This window comes from Helianthus annuus, chromosome 10 (genome assembly GCF_002127325.2).
Source record: "Helianthus annuus cultivar XRQ/B chromosome 10, HanXRQr2.0-SUNRISE, whole genome shotgun sequence".
Lineage (NCBI taxonomy): Eukaryota > Viridiplantae > Streptophyta > Magnoliopsida > Asterales > Asteraceae > Helianthus > Helianthus annuus.
The window spans coordinates 7,439,862-7,461,950 of record NC_035442.2 but is presented as its reverse complement, the minus strand read 5'-3'; the positions used below and the strand labels follow the sequence as shown (position 1 = coordinate 7,461,950).

Genomic DNA, 22,089 nt, shown 5'->3' with positions numbered 1-22,089 from the left:
TATGACTTATTAACTTTTCCCAAAAGTCATAATTGTTTTGAAAAGCTAAGCCAACCTAAAATCGATCTAAAGCTAGTGTTTAGAGGGGCTGAATGTTTAATATGTAATTGGGTTTGTTGTAATGGGTGTTTTGTTTGTACATTTTTTGCCTTCTAATGTGTTTGTTAGCGCGTCACTTTTTGTCCTAATAAAATTGCTTTGGCCGTTAAAAAAAATTCTTTCCCAACTGGAAATGACAGGTGGGCTAGCCAAGCGAGAAAATCTAATAACTTATGAAAATCAATTCCTAACTACAGTTCTTTTTTTAACCAAAGTGAATTGAATATTGAGTTTCATTCAATTCTTTAAATAAGGGGAATTATCCAACATATACATTATACATATCTATGGATCCCATTAAGTTTAACCAACTTGTAAATCATTCTTAGCCCTTAGATCTTGCTGAGATGAAATCTTGACCATTTAAACTCACTTTTTTAACTGCTATATCAGTAGTTCTCAACGGTTTCCTTGCCAGTTAATTAGATAGCAGGTTTTACCCCACGTTTTCCACCTCCCATGATTTTAGGCTGCTAACGGTTGTCTCGTATCTCCTCCTCACCCATAAAACTACCATCCCACCTCCACAACCCGGCGACAATGAGGATAATTTCTATGGTTCCAAGAGTTCGAGACGTGATTTCATCCACAGGTAAGTTTTCAAAAACATATGATTAAAGTCCCCCAGTCTTCATCTCCCTCTCCCTCTCCTTCTTTTCTGAATCCCTCTTATCTGAATTTCATCCAAAGATAGGTTTTATCGATCAATTTTGTGTTTATCTGCATCTCTAGTATGTTTAGGGTCAGAACACTGTCAATTCTGCGATTTTTTGGCCATTCTTGCAGATGAATCTGGTAACAAATTGCCTTATGTTATGTGTTCAAGAAGCAACTCCATGAAGATGTTGAAAAGGGAAAGGCAATTGGGATAATTCAAGAACCACTCTACAAAACATACCCTACCATCACTACAGAAAGGAAGAAGAACACGAGATTGGGATTTGGGGGATTCTAATTTCTGGTCTAATCGGAGATACTGCCACTACTCTTGATGTATGTATTTGTTTTATTTGAATTGTTAATCAGATAATGTCTTCTCTCACTTGCTGCTAGGTTCTTTTTTCCATCACTAATTGTTTGATCCTGTTTAGGTCATGTATACAAGTTTATTTGAGTGAGTCTGCGTGATATATGTGTGTTTATGACAAAATTACACCTATTCATGGTTTAGACTGATGGTATATGTACCAAAGTTATGTTCTATAGTTATTGAATGCTTCCTTATGAATGTAAGGACTGATAAAAATATAATTTGAGTTGATATTTCATATGTGATTCATATAACTTGGGGATTTTTATTTATTTATATTTGATGTGGGATGGAAAGCTGCTCAGAAGCTCATACATCACTAGAAGATTTTGAGAGGAGATAATACTTTTATTTAACTCTGCAGGCGTTAAAAAAAGATGCCTCAAGGCGGCTCGATTTGAGCAGGCGTTTTCTTCGATCAAAATAGTTCACTCCTATGTTGGAGAGAAGAAAATGGTGAATCAGGTTAGGTTCGAATGCATTAACACTTTAACTCTTGGGATTAAACAAGGTTTATTAATAGGAATGATTTTTGTAGCATTGGACTTATATATTCTATTTTGCAATTACGAGCAGGTATGGGAGCATATTTGTCAACAAAAGTGGAGAATGGAGATATTATTAGTGCAGGTGTACGCATTGTAAATGAAGGGTCGTAACTTGTAAGTACGTATTTCATAGCTTTTACATAATAAAACCAACAGATAATAAAAAAATTATTCAAATTAATTCATCAAATTTACTAAGTATTGCAGTGGTCTTGGAGCTTCTTTAATTAATGTGAAACAATTTGCTGAACCGAAGATTCCAGCAGCCCTTGTGAATGAAGTTATTATTAGGGTTCCGAGCTTAAACTCAACATACAAACATGGAAAAAACATAAAAAAAGGAATACTAGTATCTATGTTGTTCGTACGATATTGTTCAATTCATCATGATAAGAAAAAAAAAAACAATTATACATATAATTTATTAATAACTAACCAAAAATGTATAACTTGATTATATTTAAATTTAAGTAATGGTAAAAGTAATTGGTTTAATGTATATTCAATACTGAACACTCATTTAAAAAGTAAAATAAAAAAATAAGAAACCACAACTCTGCCAAGTGCATGTATTGTACCGATAGTGTAACAAACCGAACCAATACCGATCTAATGGTTGCAGTAACACATATTAAAAATTAAACATAGATGTGGGATCAGTTTTTTTTTTAAGTTAGAATCAAAGTAATTAAAAAAACTATTAAAATTTAAAAAACAAATACTTAAAAAAACTGGAGTTATTTTAAGTCCAAACAAAATTAAATAATAATTAAAATACTATTAAAATTTTAAAAATAAATACTTAAAAAATTATAGTTACTATTCTTGATCACTTTAGTTTTCATTCATATAACTCTGCCAAGTGCATGTATATATCGTACCAGTATTGTTATAAGTCAAACCAATACTAATCCAATGCTTGTGATAACGTACATACTAAAAAATTAAACATAGATGTAGAATTAGTTTTTTTTTAAGTTAGAATCAAAGTAATTAAAAAAGACTATTAAAATTTAAAAAACAAATACTTAAAAATTGGAGTTATTTTAAGTCCAAACAAAATTAAATAATAATTAAAATACTATTAAAAATTAAAAAAACAGATACTCAAAAAATTATACTTACTATTCATGATCACTTTAGTTTAATATGCATAATTTAGTTTTCATTTATATAACTCTGTCAAGTGCATGTATCGTACCGGTATTATAACAAACCAAATCAATACCGATGCAATGCTTGTGGTAACGTACATATTAAAAAATTAAACATAGATGTGGAATTAGTTTTTTTTTTTTTAAGTTAGAATCAAAGTAATTAAAAAAACTATTAAAATTTAAAAAACAAATACTTAAAAAATTGGAGTTATTTTAAGTCCAAACAAAATTAAATAATAATTAAAATACAATTTTTTTTTTCATTTCAAACTGTTCATTTATTCACATCTAAATGCACTTTACATCAATATCGCAGGTAAGCGAGCAACAAGCTGCGCCGCTACCCCTTTCTGAATAGCAAACCCTAGCCTATTAAAGACAAACCCCTGCCCCCTGTTGATGAGCCACTGCTGTGGACAACCTTTTAGACCCTAGTCAACAAACGGATAGCTTCTGGAGCAAGGGATCCAAAGGTGTCGAAGGCGAAGGAGACAAATGCATGTTGGTTATCAGCAAATACTATTAAAAATAAAAAAAACAAATACTTAAAAAATTATATTTACTATTTATGGTCACTTTAGTTTAATATGTATAATAATCTATACTATATTATAATACATGAGGGAAGGATTCCCAAAAGTTAAGAACTTCTTCCCCCATTATTTATAAATAAACCCCTAGAATGAGGGTAAAGTGGTCTTTTAAACCATAATTATTTTTTAGTCCCTCAATCTATTACATTTAAATCCTTGACATTTAACATAATTATGGGTAATTAGTTACACTCCCCCCCCCTCTTTAATTCTTTAATGTATTCCTGCGATATCTTACAACCCGTAATGTTTTAAAAAATCTGAAGGTACCATGACGATCGGTACATTTTTTTAAACGTTTCGATAGTTGTCTTTTTTAGTTTCGCCGTGCGTTCATAAAGTACAAATAGCCGATGCGTAAATGTACAATTGATTAAAGCCAACATTTGTTTTTTTACCCAAGCCAGCTTTGACCATTACCTAGCTACCGTATATTAACATTTGTTTTTTACCCAAGTTTTTTATTTTGAACGGCATTAATAAACTAAAATATTCCCTAATTTTACTTATACAGAGTCAGTTTGTTGTGCCATGTTTAATATAGTAAGTATAGATAAAACTCACAACAAACTTCCTATTAAACATGCCACAACAAACTAAACAGGATATGTGCATCTTATTTTAAAAACTTAAAACTCACAACAAACATCCTAAATAAATGGATGACCAATCTACAACTAAACCCTAATGGACTACTATAAATACATAGCAAATACTCACAATTCTACATTTCTATTGCTAAACAGATTTAAAATATGGAGCCAGTTCTGAATTCACTTGATGCGAAAAAACAAGCATGCGATATTGAAAAATCTAAGATCGGTTCTATGATAAGTTTTGTTATATCGCAATAATGAATAATTGTTTTCTTTTATTTACTTTTATGTGAATACCAACTTATTTGATTTTTCAGATTCAACACACCAATTTAAACACTCCAGTTGTCGAACAAGCTTTTGTTAGTTTTTAAGTAATATTTTCGCTTATAATATTTCATATTAACAAGTTCGTCATGTTATTATTTGGTGTTTTATTGTAGGATGATGGTGATAATAGTGTTGAAATTATTTCTTATGGTGCAATGTTCAGTCCATACAAGTCTAAGCTCCAACGTCAATTTAGTGAAGAGGTAATTTTAAAATTTATTTAATCTTTTTAAAATTTTTTATTCAATATTTGTTCTTTTTTTAAATTTATTTAAGCATTTTTTAACTTTTTTATTAAATTTTTGTTTTAAGGATCGGAAGTATGAGAATCAAAAGAAAAGATCTAAGAGACTCTCTGAATGGAAATGGGTCGAGCTTATAAATTTAGATGATTCTGAGGACGATGAGAAAGAATATGAATTAGATGATACTGCTGATTCGAGCACAAAAAAGAAAAACGGATAAAAAAAGTAGAGATTTTAGATGAAATATATCAAGTGTATAGACTATCCCATGAATAATAAAGTTTATTTTATATTTGAAGTTTATGTTTTGTGTTATTTTATTGCACTTATAATTTACATCTCGATTGAACTAATATACTTTAGTACTTAATCATGTTCGTATTATATAATTTACATGTTTGTACTTGATCATTTCCAAAGAGATAAATTCGATTACCAAGAATGGCCAAAACATGAAAACTACCTCTTGGTTTGGAGTAAATTCAAGATTGTATTTACAAAGCACACTAAACTTATTCAATTTAACAGTCATGTTTCACGAGCATTTCGTATATATCCATTAGTGCCTTCTATAAAAAAAACTGTTGGACGACACGAGATATGAAAAAATAATTATATAATATTATAGATTTTTTGAATAATTTGTATTTCTTAAATAAAAAGATAAAGTTAATAAAGATATAAACTTTTACATCCTATTTTTTTTTATAAAAACTGTTTTATAAAAATATGATTTTTTAATATTTATAAAAATGAAATTTAACATTAGTTAAAGGTGTTTAAAACGTACCTACAAGTCACCTACTATTTTTTACTTTTTCAAAAACGAAAATTTTAAAATTAAAGTTTATTGGATGAGTATGATGTGGATATTTAAAAAAGTTATGGACTTTAAACAATAAAATTATAAACTTTATCATTTCACCAACAAAATAAACTTACTTTATAACGATAGCAACTTATTTTTTATTTTTTGTCATTTGTTTAGTATTTTTTATTAACAAACGAATCTTTACATGTTTAAAACAGTTTTTCTATACTTTATTTATTATTATTTTTTATAACAACACAAAACTTTGATATTTAGTAGATAGAAGATAAACTATGTTCCAAAATTTTAGGAATTATTTAATACTAATTTACGGATTAGTAGATAGATAGTAAACTATATCCCAAAATTTTAGGAATTATTTAATACTAATTTACGATATTTAGTAGATAAATAGTAAACTATGTCCCAAAATTTTAGGAATTATAAGTCAACTAATAAAAATAATAATTATTGCAGTTATTCTTGGATATCAATCTAATAATTTGCATTTTTTAATTAAAAAGTAATAAACTTTAAAGCTAAACTAAAAAACTGAACTTACTATGATATAAAGTTAATAAAAAATAATTATTTTATAAACATTTTTATAACAAGTAATATAAATAAAATACTCCAGAAATTTACAATCTTTACTAGATAAATTCTAAACTGGGTTCCAAACTTTTAGGAATTATAAGTTCAACTATATTGTTATAGATAATATTAGTCAGTTCTAAAATAATTATTTACCAACTTGACTAGATACATAGTAGTAGATTGTGTTGCATATTTTTAGGGATTATTGGTTAAAAGTAGACTCATATAGATAAGATTAGTTAGGAACTAAAAATTTGAACTTAGTATGATATAAAGTTAATAAAGATATAAACTCTTATCATCCTATTTTTTATAAAAAAAGTTTATGAAATCTTATAAAAATATAAATTTTTTATATTTGTAAAAACACGAAATTTAACAATTTAAGTTAAAGCTCTAAAACGTACTTACGAGTCAAATACTATTTTTTATTTTTATAAAAAAACGAAAATTTTAAACTTAAAGTTTATTGGATGAGTACTATGTGGATATTTATAAAAAGTTATGAACTTTAAAGAATAAAATTATACTTTATAATTTAACCAATAAAATAACCAAACTTTACAATTATAACAACTTATCTTTTATTTTTTGTCTTTTGATTATTAATTTTTATAAAAAAAACAATATTTTTTGTCTTTTGGTTATTATTTTTTATAAAAGAACAAAACTTTTACATATGTGTAATCTTATGACATATATCCACCACAATAATGTTATCATAAATATTATACAAATAAGAAAACTACCAGAAACGAGTTTTGCAATGCAAAGTGTCACCCCCGCCGCATCGCGCGGGCACCCTACTAGTAATAATAATGGTTAAAGCCTAACACCAAATTACTTTTCTACTCAATTTAATTAATTGTTTACAACTAATAACTAATGTTAACTATTTAACTTTAAGGTTGTTTAAAACTTAAATCAAATTAAAAGGTATGTTATATAAAACAACTTAAACTAAAGGGAGTTGATGTAAAAAATCATATTAATTTAATGTTGATATCTTCAAATCACACTCAAAACAGACGCCGGAAACTGACTTCTCATCTTCACGCCGGAAAACTTGCTTCTCTCTCCCTCTTCATATTTGTCAATCATCCAAGGTGCCGTTCTTGTATTCGGGAAACAAGTATCAAAGATTTTGTACCGTTAAATACGTATCGATTTAAGGTTTATATTGTACGTTTTTATACCTCTTATCACGTTACTTAACAAATGGGTATCTTGACAGACAATTCTTTTAGTCGGAAGCGCGTCGATAAAAGTGCTCACCGACCACAATCCGTCGGTGAAGCTGGTTGTGTGTGGTGGTGGCCAGTGGCCACCGTCATATTATCACCGTGTTGTATTCTTCGTATTATCCGTGTCCTTAGCATTTAAGAAAACGTGCGGCGCAAGTTATCCATTTTTTATTAATAATTTACGTGTGGACCATTAAAATGTAGATTCTATTAAAATATACCCACGTATGGCCGTGGGGTATGGGGCGGGGGTTTGGGCGTGAGTTAGGGTAAAACGCCTAAGGCACCACCCCGGGTGGGTTTAGGTTGTGGCGTGGCCTCTTGGGGCTTGGCTTTCAAGCCGGGCGTGGGACGGTTTGGCCAAGCTAGCTGGCGGACTATCATTTGCTCACCCCGCCACGTCAGGCTTTCAAGCCGGGCGTGGGACGGTTTGGCCAAGCTAGCTGGCGGACTATCATTTGCTCACCCCGCCACGTCAGGCTGTCACCCCGCCACGTCAGACGGTCAAAATTTCAAATTTTGAATTTAAAATTCAAACGGTCCCCCCAATACCACCAAACCGCCACCCCGGTCTCCCAACAACCCTCTATATATTTGTAACCCCCACCCACTGGTCCCCCCATCCCACGAACCGAAACCCCACCGGCTACCCCTTCCCTTGAACCCGCTACCCCACTGGTCCCCCCATTTCACGAACCCAACACCGCTATGGCATCGTGGACCCATGAAGAAGAAATGGCACTCGTCACTAGCGTCGTCGACGCTATGAAGGGACGGCCACCGGGCCAAACAAAATACTGGGTGGAAGCATTCGCGGCCTACCGACATAACGTCGGTAACGACCGCCACAACCTCAACGCGTGCCAATCAGTGGCGGACCTAGAAATTATTTACTGGGGGTGCGGTTGAGGTGTTCAACCATATTTTCAAGGGGTGCGGTCGGGTTTGTTGCCTAAAATATACACTAAATTTGTTTTTTCAAGGGGTGCGGCCGCCCACCCTGGCCAAAGGGTAGGTCCGCCACTGGTGCCAACATAAATGGCGCGAGCTACGACCCAAGCTCGACCGTTTCAAGGCTTACTACGAAGCGGTTCCGAGCGGCGAGTTGAGCCACGAGGACCGGGTGGCGGTGGCGAACATAGAGTTTCGAGGCAAGGAGCGAAAGGCGTTCGACAAGATCGACTTTTTTGAAATTTATTTATCGCTCTAGGTTTATTTTGTAATTTTTATAAATTATATAATTTTTAGGATTATGTAATTTTAAATTTTAATGAAGTTGTAGTTTTTTTTATAAATGTTGTGTGATTTTTTTTTTTATTTTTTGTAATTTTTTTTTTTAAGTTTATGCCACCGGTGCACCCAACCCAAGCCCAACCCACGCCCCCGCAATAACCCCGCGGACACGTAGCCAGGCGGTGGGGGAGCTCCAATTCCACATGTCACCAAATGCCCAACCCAAGCCCTAACCCAAGCCCCACCATACCCCATGTCTAAATAAATGATTCGCATCTTCTTCGTAGTCACTGCAAAGGCGACAGGTTGTCTCTCCCCGATAAACGTTTCTTTTGTGTAGCCCTTTCAGCGTCGTAATCAGTCTGGTTCTGCGCGCCACCAAAAAATACTACTTTTTCGGGACCCACTTAACCCACATGAACGGGTAAAATGGGATAGCATGTTTCTTCAATAGATCACGACATGAAGCGACTGAGAATTGCCCACCTGATCCAGCGACCCAACTCCACAAGTCCGTTTCCATAGCCCGCAATATTGTTTCATTTACCATTTGTTGACACCACCCCCGTTCTTCCACTTCAGCACCGCTGTTCGGATTCCTTTTCCAGTTCCATAATTGTTTCCGCATCGCAACCGTTGCAGATTTTTCCGCCTCTAAGTTATAAAGGGTTGGAAAAATGTCTTTCAGAATACCTTCACCCCTCCGGTTGTCTAACCAAAAGCGCACACCTTCCCTTTTTTAACTGAAGCTTTAAATAGAGTGGTGATCTCTATGTTTTGTTCAAAAAGTCTTTTTCAAGTTTCACCATCCCACACCAAACACTTGACATTCTAGCTTTAATTGGTAAGTAAGAGGACAAATTTGCTTGAAAATGAAAGGATGTGATAACCTTATTCCATAAGGCGTTGTCTTCGTTTTTAAATCGCCACCACCACTTCATGAGTAGAGCGAGGTTCATTTCACGTAAAGCTCCAAAGTTGAGCCCGCCTTTATCATTACTCGATCCCAACATACCCAACTAGTTTTCGCCTTTTCCACGTCCCCGCCCCAAAAAACCTCCTTCGAAGAGCTTCAAGCTCATCAAGTAAACCTTTCGGGGCCTTATATACAGAGAAGTGATATAATGAGAGACTATCAAGCACCGCTTTTAAAAGGACCACTCTACCTCCAATCGATAAGGTTTTTGCCTTTCAATTTGATAAGCGAGACTTGAAAACCTCCACAATACCTCTCTAATGTCTAGCTTGGTTCATGTTTGCACTGTTGATACATTTTATATGGACGCGACTCGGTTCGGTTCGACTCGGTTCGGTTTGACTCGGTTAGGTTCGGCTCAAGACCGACGTCGCGACATTCCTCTGTCGTGCGCCCCAGAGTTCGACACGCGAAGCACGAAGAGCCGCGAACCTTTCCCGACGCCACATCACCATGACATCACCATAATGATGTCATGATGATGACATTTAAATGCATAGATACGTGAATGCATGGATTTTTTTATTGAAGATTCTAATTGTTTTGTCTGTTTCCATCACCTGCATGACGAAGAACCCAACCAACCATGTCTGACGAATAACCTCCTAGACATCAACACGACGAAGAACTGACATTTATCATTGTGGCGAAAAACCAAGTTCATCGTCGTCTCAGGTCATTCGCCGGAGTCTTTCATCGGCTGCACGTTGTTCGTCGACTTGCTGAGCATATATATATTCAGCACACAGGCCGAACACAGAGAACACACACACCAGATAACACAAGATTAAGAGACTGTTTATGAGAGCACATGATAGAGAGACACATGAGAGAACTGAGAAAGTTTGTGAGAGCTTTATCTTTTGTAATCAGTGTAAACAAACTTTCGGGGTTAATACAGTTGATATTTCAAACGTTGAATCTTTGCGTCTTGTGTTTATCTCGATCTCGGTTTGCTTTCATGGTTGGATTCCATACAATCGGGTTTGTTCGTATCACAAGAATTAGGCGACTAGATCCTCCGCTAGTGGACCTACATGCACCAACTGTTGGAAGTTTAGTGTGAATGAAAGTCTCAAGTTGGTAATTCACCTTGTCCCACATCGGTGTGGGAGTGAAAAGATAGGCTATTTATAAGGTGAAACCTTAATGAAGCCTTTGAAGTCTTATGACATATTTTACCACAAGTCCTACCCGCGCGCACGCAAGGGGGGTGCAAAAAATGGAACCGGATTTAGTTGAACTCGTGTACGTCCTGCGGACACGAATGCAGTTCCGAAAACCCGGGTCCGCGTGGACCAGTTTTTGCACTCTTGACTTTCTGTTTTTGAAACCGAAATGAATGAATGATCATTATTTCAATTAATTGATTTATGCTTTGAAACTGAAATGAATGAGAATCATTATTTCATTTTTCAAAATGATTATCAGTTTCGTAACTGATATTCTAATGACCATTATTTGGTCTTTAATTTGCTGATTTCGGTTATATTTCTGACACTATAAATCGAAGGCAAAGCTGATCAGTTGAAACACACCAAAAAGACAATCTCTTCTCTCGATCTCTCTGCAGCATTCATTCTCCGGTTTACTTTTCAGGCAAGTGTTCCAGTCCGGCAGCGAGCGGTGCTGTTTCGAACCGGCGTACCCTGGGAACAGACGACGAATCTGTTTAAGGGAATTGTGTCAAACACAAGCCCGGTTTAATCGTTTTCTGTTTCTTTTTCTACTTCTATTTGCAACCTTTTCTAAGCGCTGTTCTGATCAGTGGTTCTGTTCAACTTGCCACTGCTTCAAACCGACAGTGGTTGATCAGCGGTTAGACTGATCAGTGCTTAAACTGATCAGTAGTTAAGTTCATCAGTGGTTAGACAAACTGATCAGTGGTTTATCAAACTGATAAGTGGTTTCTAATCAGTGGTTATTTTTCTAACAAACTTAAAATACTTTATTTACTGATTATCAGTTTACTTTTCAGAATGGAATCTCAGCCGATGACTACTGCTGTTTCTGCTGTCATAACCAGTGCTGTTTCTGCGGTCATGACTTCCGCTGTTTCTGTCACTACCGGTCTGGTTGCACCACTGCCTAATGCAGTTTCGCATGCTGAAAAACCAGAGAAATTCAATGGTGTGAATTTCAAACAGTGGCAGCAAAAGATGTTCTTTTATCTGACCACGCTGAATCTGGCAAGGTTCTTGACTGAACCGAAACCCCATGTTGAGGAAGGGGAGATGGATGCTCAAACTGTGAGCGCGATGCATGCTTGGAATCATTCGGATTTCCTGTGCCGCAACTTTATCTTGAATGGTTTGGTGGACACATTGTATAATGTGTATTGCAAAGCCAAGACTGCCAAAGAATTGTGGGAGTCTTTGGATCGCAAATACAAAACAGAAGATGCGGGCACTAAGAAATTCGTGGTGGCGAAGTTCTTGGACTTTAAAATGATAGACTCAAAAACTGTCATGAGCCAAGTCCAAGAATTGCAGGTTATCCTTCATGATATTCATGCGGAAGGAATGATGCTCAGCGAGACATTCCAAGTTGCTGCAATGATCGAAAAACTGCCACCAAGTTGGGTTGATTTCAAGAACTATCTCAAGCATAAGCGAAAGGAGATGACCATTGAAGATCTTGTTGTTCGTCTTCGGATTGAAGAAGATAACAAAGTGGCCCTAAAAAAGGTTGATGGTCCTGAAACTGTGAAGGCCAATCTTGTTGAACATGGGCAATCTTCGAAGGGAAAAAACAGTGGAAAGGGCGGAAAGAAAAGTCATGGGAAACGCTCCAACCTTGGTCCTAAGGGGGGAGTTGGAAAAAAGAAGTTCCTTGGAACTTGTTACAATTGTCAAAAGCAAGGCCACAAGGCTAGCGAATGCAAGCTTCCCAAGAAGAAGGAAAATGCTCAACAAGTGAACATGGTAGATGAAGTTGATAAGCTTGTTGCCATGGTCACGGACCTCTCGATTTTGGTCACGGAAGTGAACATGGTTGGGCAAAATAACAAGGATTGGTGGGTCGATACGGGGGCTACTCGACATGTGTGCTTTGACAAAAGCCTTTTCAACACCTTCAAGGAGGTGACTAATGGAGAAAAGGTTTTCATGGGAAATTCTGCCACGGCAGAAATAAAAGGCGAGGGTAACGTGGTTTTGAAGATGACTTCGGGAAAGGAACTCACTTTGTCCAATGTGTTGTATGTTCCCGAAATTCGTAAGAACCTTGTGTCGGGATGGCAGTTGAACAAGTTTGGGTTCAAAATGGTAATTGAGTCGGATAAGGTCGTGGAAATCATCAAAACAAACGGTTATTGCTAGATCCACGATGGAATCTGAGTTCATCGCTTTAGATAAAGCAGGTGAAGAGGCAGAATGGCTACGTCAATTTGTTGAGGATATACCAAGATGGCCTAAGCCGGCAACGGCCATTTGTATACATTGTGATAGCCAATCGGCACTTGGCAGAGCTCGTAGCACAATGTATAATGGTAGGAACAGACATATCAGACGTAGACATAATACGATACGACAACTAATCTCTACAGGAATTATCACTGTTGACTACGTGAGGTCAAAGGATAATATTGCGGATCCGCTGACAAAAGGCCTAAGTAGAGAGTTAGTACAGAAGTCGTCCATGGGAATGGGACTGAAGCCCTTGAAAAATGAAGTTCATATGATGGAAACCTAACTCAATAGACTGGAGATCCCAAGAATTGAGTTCAATAGGAAAACCTAATTGTATGAATAAGTAAGGTCACTGTGGGGGGATAACCCTACGTTTTAATAAGGTAGTTTATTATAAAGATTTATAAACTTCCTAGTCCATTCCTAAAAGTGACAAGTGTGAGGCTAAGCCTATGGCTTTTAATGATTCGACTAAAGTAAACATACATAGTGAATCACCTATGTGAGAGAGAAGTGGGGTCGCTTCGAAGGGTATTGTTGGGGCACAATACCTAATGGCTCTCGCAGAACCAGGCATCATGTTCATGACCATAACGAACATAACTATGAGGACTTGACTTTGTCAGGGAGAGTCTTGTGTGAAGTGCATTGTCGTCCACACAAACGGCAGACAAGTTCAAAGACATCGAGTTCTACTCAGAGCTAGTGGGCTAAGTGCATTTCATGAGCGAAGGTTCAAAGGGTAACACCTACCTATCGTATGCAAAACTCAACTGCTGAAATGTAACAAGGAATTATGTTGTTTCTGAGATCGACCTCCATTCATGTGGGGGATTGTTGGAAGTTTAGTGTGAATGAAAGTCTCAAGTTGGTAATTCACCTTGTCCCACATCGGTGTGGGAGTGAAAAGATAGGCTATTTATAAGGTGAAACCTTAATGAAGCCTTTGAAGTCTTATGACATGTTTTACCACAAGTCCTACCCGCGCGCACGCAGGGGGGTGCAAAAAATGGAACCGGATTTAGTTGAACTCGTGTACGCCCGCACGTCCTGCGGACACGAATGCAGTTCCGAAAACCCGGGTCCGCGTGGACCAGTTTTTGCACTCTTGACTTTCTGTTTTTGAAACCGAAATGAATGAATGATCATTATTTCAATTAACTGATTTATGCTTTGAAACTGAAATGAATGAGAATCATTATTTCATTTTTCAAAATGATTATCAGTTTCGTAACTGATATTCTAATGACCATTATTTGGTCTTTAATTTGCTGATTTCGGTTATATTTCTGACACTATAAATCGAAGGCAAAGCTGATCAGTTGAAACACACCAAAAAGACAATCTCTTCTCTCGATCTCTCTGCAGCATTCATTCTCCGGTTTACTTTTCAGGCAAGTGTTCCAGTCCGGCAGCGAGCGGTGCTGTTTCGAACCGGCGTACCCTGGGAACAGACGACGAATCTGTTTAAGGGAATTGTGTCAAACACAAGCCCGGTTTAATCGTTTTCTGTTTGTTTTTCTACTTCTATTTGCAACCTTTTCTAAGCGCTGTTCTGATCAGTGGTTCTGTTCAACTTGCCACTGCTTCAAACCGACAGTGGTTGATCAGCGGTTAGACTGATCAGTGCTTAAACTGATCAGTAGTTAAGTTCATCAGTGGTTAGACAAACTGATCAGTGGTTTATCAAACTGATAAGTGGTTTCTAATCAGTGGTTATTTTTCTAACAAACTTAAACATACTTTATTTACTGATTATCGGTTTACTTTTCAGAATGGAATCTCAGCCGATGACTACTGCTGTTTCTGCTGTCATGACCAGTGCTGTTTCTGCGGTCATGACTTCCGCTGTTTCTGTCACTACCGGTCTGGTTGCACCACTGCCTAATGCAGTTTCGCATGCTGAAAAACCAGAGAAATTCAATGGTGTGAATTTCAAACAGTGGCAGCAAAAGATGTTCTTTTATCTGACCACGCTGAATCTGGCAAGGTTCTTGACTGAACCGAAACCCCATGTTGAGGAAGGGGAGATGGATGCTCAAACTGTGAGCGCGATGCATGCTTGGAATCATTCGGATTTCCTGTGCCGCAACTTTATCTTGAATGGTTTGGTGGACACATTGTATAATGTGTATTGCAAAGCCAAGACTGCCAAAGAATTGTGGGAGTCTTTGGATCGCAAATACAAAACAGAAGATGCGGGCACTAAGAAATTCGTGGTGGCAAAGTTCTTGGACTTTAAAATGATAGACTCAAAAACTGTCATGAGCCAAGTCCAAGAATTGCAGGTTATCCTTCATGATATTCATGCGGAAGGAATGATGCTCAGCGAGACATTCCAAGTTGCTGCAATGATCGAAAAACTGCCACCAAGTTGGGTTGATTTCAAGAACTATCTCAAGCATAAGCGAAAGGAGATGACCATTGAAGATCTTGTTGTTCGTCTTCGGATTGAAGAAGATAACAAAGTGGCCCTAAAAAAGGTTGATGGTCCTGAAACTGTGAAGGCCAATCTTGTTGAACATGGGCAATCTTCGTAGGGAAAAAACAGTGGAAAGGGCGGAAAGAAAAGTCATGGGAAACGCTCCAACCTTGGTCCTAAGGGGGGAGTTGGAAAAAAGAAGTTCCTTGGAACTTGTTACAATTGTCAAAAGCAAGGCCACAAGGCTAGCGAATGCAAGCTTCCCAAGAAGAAGGAAAATGCTCAACAAGTGAACATGGTAGATGAAGTCGATAAGCTTGTTGCCATGGTCACGGACCTCTCGATTTTGGTCACGGAAGTGAACATGGTTGGGCAAAATAACAAGGATTGGTGGGTCGATACGGGGGCTACTCGACATGTGTGCTTTGACAAAAGCCTTTTCAACACCTTCAAGGAGGTGACTAATGGAGAAAAGGTTTTCATGGGAAATTCTGCCACGGCAGAAATAAAAGGCGAGGGTAACGTGGTTTTGAAGATGACTTCGGGAAAGGAACTCACTTTGTCCAATGTGTTGTATGTTCCCGAAATTCGTAAGAACCTTGTGTCGGGATGGCAGTTGAACAAGTTTGGGTTCAAAATGGTAATTGAGTCGGATAAGGTCGTGGAAATCATCAAAACAAACGGTTATTGCTAGATCCACGATGGAATCTGAGTTCATCGCTTTAGATAAAGCAGGTGAAGAGGCAGAATGGCTACGTCAATTTGTTGAGGATATACCAAGATGGCCTAAGCCGGCAAAGGCCATTTGTATACATTGTGATAGCCAATCGGCACTTGGCAGAGCTCGTAGCACAATGTATAATGGTAGGAACAGACATATCAGACGTAGACATAATACGATACGACAACTAATCTCTACAGGAATTATCACTGTTGACTACGTGAGGTCAAAGGATAATATTGCGGATCCGCTGACAAAAGGCCTAAGTAGAGAGTTAGTACAGAAGTCGTCCATGGGAATGGGACTGAAGCCCTTGAAAAATGAAGTTCATATGATGGAAACCTAACTCAATAGACTGGAGATCCCAAGAATTGAGTTCAATAGGAAAACCTAATTGTATGAATAAGTAAGGTCACTGTGGGGGGATAACCCTACGTTTTAATAATGTAGTTTATTATAAAGATTTATAAACTTCCTAGTCCATTCCTAAAAGTGACAAGTGTGAGGCTAAGCCTATGGCTTTTAATGATTCGACTAAAGTAAACATACATAGTGAATCACCTATGTGAGAGAGAAGTGGGGTCGCTTCGAAGGGTATTGTTGGGGCACAATACCTAATGGCTCTCGCAGAACCAGGCATCATGTTCATGACCATAACGAACATAACTATGAGGATTTGACTTTGTCAGGGAGAGTCTTGTGTGAAGTGCATTGTCGTCCACACAAACGGTAGACGAGTTCAAAGACATCGAGTTCTACTCAGAGCTAGTGGGCTAAGTGCATTTCATGAGCGAAGGTTCAAAGGGTAACACCTACCTATCGTATGCAAAACTCAACTGCTGAAATGTAACAAGGAATTATGTTGTTTCTGAGATCGACCTCCATTCATGTGGGGGATTGTTGGAAGTTTAGTGTGAATGAAAGTCTCAAGTTGGTAATTCACCTTGTCCCACATCGGTGTGGGAGTGAAAAGATAGGCTATTTATAAGGTGAAACCTTAATGAAGCCTTTGAAGTCTTATGACATGTTTTACCACAAGTCCTACCCGCGCGCACGCAGGGGGGGGGTGCAAAAAATGGAACCGGATTTAGTTGAACTCGTGTACGCCCGCACGTCCTGCGGATACGAATGCAGTTCCGAAAACCCGGGTCCGCGTGGACCAGTTTTTGCACTCTTGACTTTCTGTTTTTGAAACCGAAATGAATGAATGATCATTATTTCAATTAACTGATTTATGCTTTGAAACTGAAATGAATGAGAATCATTATTTCATTTTTCAAAATGATTATCAGTTTCGTAACTGATATTCTATTGACCATTATTTGGTCTTTAATTTGCTGATTTCGGTTATATTTCTGACACTATAAATCGAAGGCAAAGCTGATCAGTTGAAACACACCAAAAAGACAATCTCTTCTCTCGATCTCTCTGCAGCATTCATTCTCCAGTTTACTTTTCAGGCAAGTGTTCCAGTCCGGCAGCGAGCGGTGCTGTTTGGAACCGGCGTACCCTGGGAACAGACGACGAATCTGTTTAAGGGAATTGTGTCAAACACAAGCCCGGTTTAATCGTTTTCTGTTTCTTTTTCTACTTCTATTTGCAACCTTTTCTAAGCGCTGTTCTGATCAGTGGTTCTGTTCAACTTGCCACTGCTTCAAACCGACAGTGGTTGATCAGCGTTTAGACTGATCAGTGCTTAAACTGATCAGTAGTTAAGTTCATCAGTGGTTAGACAAACTGATCAGTGGTTTATCAAACTGATAAGTGGTTTCTAATCAGTGGTTATTTTTCTAACAAACTTAAACATACTTTATTTACTGATTATCAGTTTACTTTTCAGAATGGAATCTCAGCCGATGACTACTGCTGTTTCTGCTGTCATGACCAGTGCTGTTTCTGCGGTCATGACTTCCGCTGTTTCTGTCACTACCGGTCTGGTTGCACCACTGCCTAATGCAGTTTCGCATGCTGAAAAACCAGAGAAATTCAATGGTGTGAATTTCAAACAGTGGCAGCAAAAGATGTTCTTTTATCTGAACACGCTGAATCTGGCAAGGTTCTTGACTGAACCGAAACCCCATGTTGAGGAAGGGGAGATGGATGCTCAAACTGTGAGCGCGATGCATGCTTGGAATCATTCGGATTTCCTGTGCCGCAACTTTGTCTTGAATGGTTTGGTGGACACATTGTATAATGTGTATTGCAAAGCCAAGACTGCCAAAGAATTGTGGGAGTCTTTGGATCGCAAATACAAAACAGAAGATGCGGGCACTAAGAAATTCGTGGTGGCAAAGTTCTTGGACTTTAAAATGATAGACTCAAAAACTGTCATGAGCCAAGTCCAAGAATTGCAGGTTATCCTTCATGATATTCATGCGGAAGGAATGATGCTCAGCGAGACATTCCAAGTTGCTGCAATGATCGAAAAACTGCCACCAAGTTGGGTTGATTTCAAGAACTATCTCAAGCATAAGCGAAAGGAGATGACCATTGAAGATCTTGTTGTTCGTCTTCGGATTGAAGAAGATAACAAAGTGGCCCTAAAAAAGGTTGATGGTCCTGAAACTGTGAAGGCCAATCTTGTTGAACATGGGCAATCTTCGAAGGGAAAAAACAGTGGAAAGGGCGGAAAGAAAAGTCATGGGAAACGCTCCAACCTTGGTCCTAAGGGGGGAGTTGGAAAAAAGAAGTTCCTTGGAACTTGTTACAATTGTCAAAAGCAAGGCCACAAGGCTAGCGAATGCAAGCTTCCCAAGAAGAAGGAAAATGCTCAACAAGTGAACATGGTAGATGAAGTCGATAAGCTTGTTGCCATGGTCACGGACCTCTCGATTTTGGTCACGGAAGTGAACATGGTTGGGCAAAATAACAAGGATTGGTGGGTCGATACGGGGGCTACTCGACATGTGTGCTTTGACAAAAGCCTTTTCAACACCTTCAAGGAGGTGACTAATGGAGAAAAGGTTTTCATGGGAAATTCTGCCACGGCAGAAATAAAAGGCGAGGGTAACGTGGTTTTGAAGATGACTTCGGGAAAGGAACTCACTTTGTCCAATGTGTTGTATGTTCCCGAAATTCGTAAGAACCTTGTGTCGGGATGGCAGTTGAACAAGTTTGGGTTCAAAATGGTAATTGAGTCGGATAAGGTCGTGGAAATCATCAAAACAAACGGTTATTGCTAGATCCACGATGGAATCTGAGTTCATCGCTTTAGATAAAGCAGGTGAAGAGGCAGAATGGCTACGTCAATTTGTTGAGGATATACCAAGATGGCCTAAGCCGGCAACGGCCATTTGTATACATTGTGATAGCCAATCGGCACTTGGCAGAGCTCGTAGCACAATGTATAATGGTAGGAACAGACATATCAGACGTAGACATAATACGATACGACAACTAATCTCTACAGGAATTATCACTGTTGACTACGTGAGGTCAAAGGATAATATTGCGGATCCGCTGACAAAAGGCCTAAGTAGAGAGTTAGTACAGAAGTCGTCCATGGGAATGGGACTGAAGCCCTTGAAAAATGAAGTTCATATGATGGAAACCTAACTCAATAGACTGGAGATCCCAAGAATTGAGTTCAATAGGAAAACCTAATTGTATGAATAAGTAAGGTCACTGTGGGGGGATAACCCTACGTTTTAATAAGGTAGTTTATTATAAAGATTTATAAACTTCCTAGTCCATTCCTAAAAGTGACAAGTGTGAGGCTAAGCCTATGGCTTTTAATGATTCGACTAAAGTAAACATACATAGTGAATCACCTATGTGAGAGAGAAGTGGGGTCGCTTCGAAGGGTATTGTTGGGGCACAATACCTAATGGCTCTCGCAGAACCAGGCATCATGTTCATGACCATAACGAACATAACTATGAGGACTTGACTTTGTCAGGGAGAGTCTTGTGTGAAGTGCATTGTCGTCCACACAAACGGCAGACGAGTTCAAAGACATCGAGTTCTACTCAGAGCTAGTGGGCTAAGTGCATTTCATGAGCGAAGGTTCAAAGGGTAACACCTACCTATCGTATGCAAAACTCAACTGCTGAAATGTAACAAGGAATTATGTTGTTTCTGAGATCGACCTCCATTCATGTGGGGGATTGTTGGAAGTTTAGTGTGAATGAAAGTCTCAAGTTGGTAATTCACCTTGTCCCACATCGGTGTGGGAGTGAAAAGATAGGCTATTTATAAGGTGAAACCTTAATGAAGCCTTTGAAGTCTTATGACATGTTTTACCACAAGTCCTACCCGCGCGCACGCAGGGGGGGTGCAAAAAATGGAACCGGATTTAGTTGAACTCGTGTACGCCCGCACGTCCTGCGGACACGAATGCAGTTCCGAAAACCCGGGTCCGCGTGGACCAGTTTTTGCACTCTTGACTTTCTGTTTTTGAAACCGAAATGAATGAATGATCATTATTTCAATTAACTGATTTATGCTTTGAAACTGAAATGAATGAGAATCATTATTTCATTTTTCAAAATGATTATCAGTTTCGTAACTGATATTCTAATGACCATTATTTGGTCTTTAATTTGCTGATTTCGGTTATATTTCTGACACTATAAATCGAAGGCAAAGCTGATCAGTTGAAACACACCAAAAAGACAATCTCTTCTCTCGATCTCTCTGCAGCATTCATTCTCCGGTTTACTTTTCAGGCAAGTGTTCCAGTCCGGCAGCGAGCGGTGCTGTTTCGAACCGGCGTACCCTGGGAACAGACGACGAATCTGTTTAAGGGAATTGTGTCAAACACAAGCCCGATTTAATCGTTTTCTGTTTCTTTTTCTACTTCTATTTGCAACCTTTTCTAAGCGCTGTTCTGATCAGTGGTTCTGTTCAACTTGCCACTGCTTCAAACCGACAGTGGTTGATCAGCGGTTAGACTGATCAGTGCTTAAACTGATCAGTAGTTAAGTTCATCAGTGGTTAGACAAACTGATCAGTGGTTTATCAAACTGATAAGTGGTTTCTAATCAGTGGTTATTTTTCTAACAAACTTAAACATACTTTTTTTACTGATTATCAGTTTACTTTTCAGAATGGAATCTCAGCCGATGACTACTGCTGTTTCTGCTGTCATGACCAGTGCTGTTTCTGCGGTCATGACTTCCGCTGTTTCTGTCACTACCGGTCTGGTTGCACCACTGCCTAATGCAGTTTCGCATGCTGAAAAACCAGAGAAATTCAATGGTGTGAATTTCAAACAGTGGCAGCAAAAGATGTTCTTTTATCTGACCACGCTGAATCTGGCAAGGTTCTTGACTGAACCGAAACCCCATGTTGAGGAAGGGGAGATGGATGCTCAAACTGTGAGCGCGATGCATGCTTGGAATCATTCGGATTTCCTGTGCCGCAACTTTATCTTGAATGGTTTGGTGGACACATTGTATAATGTGTATTGCAAAGCCAAGACTGCCAAAGAATTGTGGGAGTCTTTGGATCGCAAATACAAAACAGAAGATGCGGGCACTAAGAAATTCGTGGTGGCAAAGTTCTTGGACTTTAAAATGATAGACTCAAAAACTGTCATGAGCCAAGTCCAAGAATTGCAGGTTATCCTTCATGATATTCATGCGGAAGGAATGATGCTCAGCGAGACATTCCAAGTTGCTGCAATGATCGAAAAACTGCCACCAAGTTGGGTTGATTTCAAGAACTATCTCAAGCATAAGCGAAAGGAGATGACCATTGAAGATCTTGTTGTTCGTCTTCGGATTGAAGAAGATAACAAAGTGGCCCTAAAAAAGGTTGATGGTCAGGAAACTGTGAAGGCCAATCTTGTTGAACATGGGCAATCTTCGAAGGGAAAAAACAGTGGAAAGGGCGGAAAGAAAAGTCATGGGAAACGCTCCAACCTTGGTCCTAAGGGGGGAGTTGGAAAAAAGAAGTTCCTTGGAACTTGTTACAATTGTCAAAAGCAAGGCCACAAGGCTAGCGAATGCAAGCTTCCCAAGAAGAAGGAAAATGCTCAACAAGTGAACATGGTAGATGAAGTCGATAAGCTTTTTGCCATGGTCACGGACCTCTCGATTTTGGTCACGGAAGTGAACATGGTTGGGCAAAATAAC

General features: G+C 38.2%; 1 long non-coding RNA gene across 4 annotated transcripts; it reads left to right on the top strand.

Moving 5' to 3' along the window:
• Window positions 1–458: 458 nt before the first annotated feature.
• Window positions 459–3,415, top strand: LOC110883909. Of its 4 annotated transcripts, none has more exons than XR_002560790.2 (5): window positions 459–691; window positions 886–1,092; window positions 1,494–1,594; window positions 1,706–1,791; window positions 3,151–3,415. It is a non-coding gene; the product is annotated as an uncharacterized LOC110883909 (long non-coding RNA). The 4 variants fall into 4 exon arrangements; XR_004870502.1 differs by lacking the exon at window positions 3,151–3,415 and adding an exon at window positions 1,877–2,017; XR_002560789.2 differs by lacking the exon at window positions 3,151–3,415 and adding an exon at window positions 1,885–2,017 and having other exon boundaries at window positions 460–691; window positions 1,706–1,795.
• The last annotated feature ends 18,674 nt before the right edge of the window (window positions 3,416–22,089 follow it).